The sequence below is a fragment of the Rhinopithecus bieti genome, unplaced genomic scaffold, assembly GCF_001698545.2.
Source record: "Rhinopithecus bieti isolate Rb0 unplaced genomic scaffold, ASM169854v2 scaffold_13900, whole genome shotgun sequence".
NCBI classification, from domain to species: Eukaryota; Metazoa; Chordata; class Mammalia; order Primates; family Cercopithecidae; genus Rhinopithecus; species Rhinopithecus bieti.
This window is the reverse complement of record NW_016808376.1, coordinates 1,213,082-1,218,353: the sequence shown is the minus strand read 5'-3', so window position 1 is coordinate 1,218,353 and position 5,272 is coordinate 1,213,082. Positions and strand designations below refer to the sequence as shown.

At 34.2% G+C, this 5,272-nt stretch overlaps 1 non-coding gene across 1 annotated transcript; it reads left to right on the top strand.

Annotated features, from left to right (window-relative positions):
* The first annotated feature begins 4,890 nt into the window (after nt 1-4,890).
* TRNAV-CAC (transfer RNA valine (anticodon CAC)) lies at nt 4,891-4,963 on the top strand. The gene has a single exon. It is a non-coding gene; the product is annotated as a tRNA-Val (tRNA).
* The last annotated feature ends 309 nt before the right edge of the window (nt 4,964-5,272 follow it).

Genomic DNA, 5,272 nt, shown 5'->3' with positions numbered 1-5,272 from the left:
TTTTTTTTGAGACGGAGTCTGGCTCTGTCACCCAGGCTGGAGTGTAGTGGCACGATCTCGGCTCACTGCAAGCTCTGCCTCCCAGGTTCTGGCCATTCTCCTGCCTCAGCCTCCCGAGTAGCTGGGACTACAGGTGCCCGCCACCACACCTGGCTAATTTTTTGTATTTTTAGTAGAGACAGGTTTTCACTGTGTTAGCCAGGATGCTCTCGATCTCCTGACCTCGTGATCGGCCTGCCTCAGCCTCCCACAGTGCTGGGATTACAGGCGTGAGCCACCACGCCTGGCATGTTACTGAAGTGTTATACTTCTAGACAACTTAACTCAGTAGACCTAAGAAATATAGCATAAGATCACAAGATTAAACTGATACCTCCAAATCCAATCCAGTACTGAAGAGTTTTCTCCCGCCTTCCCAATTATTTCCATACTCCTAATTTAATCACAGTGAAAATCCTGGCTCCAAACAGTAAATATAGTTATACAGGTGCTCAATTCTAAAATTTATACGAAAGGATACATAAATACTACAGCAAGTTAATAATTCAATTCACAATAAACCTATTAAGAAACATTCAAAATTTCATTTCAGTTTTGTTTTTCTTTAGACTATGTCTAATTCTAAATTTGTGCAATTGGAGCACTATGTTCAGAAATCACATATGTTTTCCAAGGATTATATTATCAATTTCATATAAGGCAAGGTTCCTTTATTTTTGTTTACATTCATATTTATGATTTTCATGTTTATTTTGCATTTACTTTTATTTTTAATATATAAAGTTACAACCTAGTTCATAAAACAACATTATATAACACAGGCAGGTTTGCTGGTTTACTTAGAGAAGACTTACTCCCATCCATTCAGCTCCACCATTGCCAACTTCCCAACTCCCCATGTACCCATTTTCAATTGTTTCTGGCTTATATTGTAAGTTTCTTTTTGAGAAAAAAAGTCAAGTTCTTATTTTCTCTCTTTATTAAACCTACGTTTTTCAGCCTGCTTTGCTTTATAAAACTATATTCTTATCAGTTCAGTTCATAGAGATATTCTTCAATCTTTAAGCTGCTTATTACTCTATTGTATGTATTTATAATAGTTATTCAATCCATCTTTTGCAGTTGAGCACTGAGGTTATTTTCTGTATACCGCTATTCAAAAATCTGCTGCAATAAATAACCTTGTGCATCTATAGTTTTGTATTGGTGAATGTGTATTTCCAAAGTAAATTGTATTGCTGACTCAAAGGGTAAATGTAGATGTAATTGTGTTACATAGTGCCAAGTCCCCCTCTCCTTAATGTTAGAACATTCTGCATTCCATCAAAAATAAATGAGAGTGATCTTTTATTGGCAAACATGTTTCTCATTGTTTTAATCATTTCCTATGACAGCAAGCAGAGTGTCTGCAATTTAGTGGCAATTAAAAACATGATTCTCATTGTAGGAATCTTCACCATTTGCATCTAAGTATTTTCCAACAGGATGAGAAGCAAATTGTATATAATTTTTTATTTAAAGTTTTTTAGAGCCATATTAGGGAGAGAATAAATAAACTTGGTAACAAATTTGATAGCATTCTTTCAAGTATCAGGCAGCATTTTAAAACTTATCTGCCAATGAGTATTTTCTCCAACCACATAGGAATTCAATGAAAATCTTTGTATTGTGGTCTGTAAATTCCTGTACCTTTGATCATACATGTAAGAATATGGTAAGAATATGGTAATAATCATGTGTTAATTCTAGAACCAGGATTTGAAAATAAACTGAGAAATGAGGACAAGAAATCTCCAAGGAACACACAACCACCCTCCTACCTTTTTGTTAGAAGTGACCGAGGGGACACAGGTCACAAAATGCTGCTGCTTAAGAAATTCACTTTCTATTAATGAGTGAAGGGGTAAGCTATTCCAATTGAGAAGCTAACAGTGTATGTTATGCTTAAGACTAAATGCCAAAGTAAACTAAACACGCATTAAATAGTAGTACCTTCAAGCTTTCATACCGTCCCAAAACCAGGGCTAAACACACTTTTGACTTCCATCTCCTTGAGCAGTTTCATTTATACTTCTTAGTTGTTCTATTGAATTATAAAAGAAAAGATAAGATCATTAATAATTATATCCTAGCTGTTGACAATCTGCCATGATAAACCAATACTCCTAACATGAGTTTGCTGCATTGGTCACAAGCACTGAATAAATATTTATCAGAGTGTACTGGATAGGTCTTTTATTAGAACAGTAGTTTAAAAACTATTTTAAAATGTATTACATTTGTATTTTTGCTACTATGTGAATCTGTTTTTCCATTCACATTCAAATACTAATCGATGGTGTATATTCTTAGGAAATGTTGCCGTTCGTATTGGTTAATTCACAACTAACCAGGTGGTGCAAATTCAGATTATATGTTCAATTACTTTAGTATATTGTTTGCCTTCAGTACTTGTCATCAACCAAATTTTTTTTGTTTTATATGTGCAATGATTTTTGTGGCAATTATGTTGCCATGAATCACTATATCAACCTTCCCAAACGTTTTCCCGGTGTTATATCACTTAACCCATTAATTTGTAACTTTCAACTACAATCAAATATTATAACAGTAAATGCCCTGAGAACAACTTATATTTTTCTCAGTGAGCAAATAACTTAAATCTAAGAAACAGAGCAAAGTTATGCTACTCTAAATAACTCCCAATGTCATGTTAGTGGACACAACATAAAGTGAAAATAACAAAATGTGATGCATTTGCCTCCTTCCTCTCCAAGGTACTCTTGTTCGGAATAGTAACAGGCACGTTTTTCGTGAAAATCTTTATTTTTTTTTTAAGGATAATTTCTACCACAATTTTCTTCCAAAAATATTAACTTCAATCAAATTCTATTATACATTTTAGCTATCAATTCATGTCTTGAAAGTAAGGTTTTAAAAATAATGTCCTTTAATAAAAAATTCACTGTATATTTTATGATTGTTTTACTATCCCTTTGCCAACAGCTCCCTCTATGTTCCAAAACACAGATACTTCCTGTTCATCCTCTGGAATACACTCTTAGAAAAGAGCTTAAGTAATTCAGTATTTTATAGGAGAACACCAGGAATATAGATTTTTTGATGCCCCTATTTTCAGAAGTGTGCCTTTTTGTTTAAACTAGCCTTTTATTGTTTTTGTTCATTTTTAAAAGATTGATTCACTTAACTCCAATTTTAATTACATTTTATACATACAACTATCTTAAGTAGAAAGAACTGGGATCATGGAGGCAGACATAATATACTAACATATTTGACAAGTTTCCTTTCACTGGAAATTATGTGTATTCCCTGTTTATGTCAATATTTCACTAATAGGATAAAATTAAGCTGGGTTGATATTTGAAATGAAACATGGCAAGGAGGAGGAGATTTTGTTAAAACAAAGCGTAAGTATCAGTTAGTGGAAAAAGCTGACGAGCAACCCCAGAGGCCACCCCTAATCTAACTAAGCAATGATGAAAGGCTTATAATTTTGAGTGGGGAAAAATACAATTAAAACAACGATCTGTGAAATAAAATTTCACAATTGTTTTCTTATGTTCAATAGTATCAAATCCATGAAACAATAACTGCCAAACCACACTTCTTACAGCATTATTAATTACTCCCTGCTCTCCTTTCCGTGGACTTCAGAATTCTTAACAATATAACCAAAGAGCCACAGGGTTTGCATATTAGATAAAAGCTACTAAGTTATGTTAATATCTCCCTGCTGGATAATATATTTTAAAATTTTGCTGAAGCAACTGTGCTAAATTTTTGATATAATAGTTTGGAAGTTTATGCGCCATGATCAAACTAGTTTGCAAAACTATTTTATACTGGCTATATATATATATTAATTTATAGCTTAAAGTTAATTTCAAGCTATTCCATCCCCTTTTATCAAGATTCCAATGTGATCTCTGATAAGGAACTTTTTCTAGATTACTTGATTACACAGAAATATATATATGTAAATTATATTTACATATAAAGATATATGTATATGCATATGTATATATGTGTGTATCTATATACATATAATTATGTATGTATATACCTATGTGTATATATGTATGTGTATACATATATACCTACACATACACACACATGTGTAATGATTTTTGTGGCAATTTTATATATATATATATATATGCATTGTACCTAAGTGGGATAGAAATTATAGAAAGTTGATTAGTATAAAACAAATATCTGTACCCACATGGAATGCATATTAGAGGACCTCATTTTCTTACTTAAAATATTTTTCACCAAAACCTAAATTAAAGAGGTATCATTCTTTCCATTTATAAAACTGGTAAACTGAAGCTCAGAAAGTTTAGATAATTTACTTAAGTTACACAGCTAATGTATGTCAAAGTTAAAATGTGTCGTACATTTGCCTGATTCCTAAGCTAGGATTCTTGACATTCCTGTGATATGGTTTCCTTTTCAAGTTGGCCCCTAAATGTGGTGCAAATATTATTGGGAAAACACACCATATATGTTATTTGTAAAATATATGGTATATGATCTTTGTAAATTACTTTGTTCAAACAAAATTTTACTAGACTAAAAGATTATTGTCATGATTAGTCAAAAGGCTGCCGTCTCAAATATAAAAATGAAATTTACAAATAAAAATGATCCACATTCAAAAATCTCAAAAGACTGGGCATAGTGGCTCATGCCTATAATCCCAGCACTTTAGAAGTCCAAGGCAGGAGAATCACTTGAGGCCAGAAGTTCAAGACCAGCATGGGCAACATAGTAAGACTCTATCTCTAAAAAATAAACAAACAAAATCTCAGCAGTGAGGCCAAGAAATATGAACAGATAATACACAGAATAAGAACTATGAGGATTTCCGTAGTGTAGTGGTTATCACGTTCGCCTCACACGCGAAAGGTCCCTGGTTCGAAACCGCGCGGAAACAATTCCTCCTACTTGCCGGGCGCGGTGGCTCAAGCCTGTAATCCCAGCACTTTGGGAGGCCGAGACGGGCGGATCACGAGGTCAGGAGATCGAGAACCATCCTGGCTAACACGGTGAAACCCCGTCTCTACTAAAAATACAAAAAAATTAGCCGGGCGAGGTGGCGGGCGCCTGTGGTCCCCGCTACTCGGGAAGCTGAGACAGGAGAATGGCTTGAACCCGGGAGGCAGAGGTTGCAGTAAGCTGAGATTGAACCACTGCACTCCAGCCTGGGCAAGAGAGTGAGACTCCGTCTCAAAAAAAAAAAAAA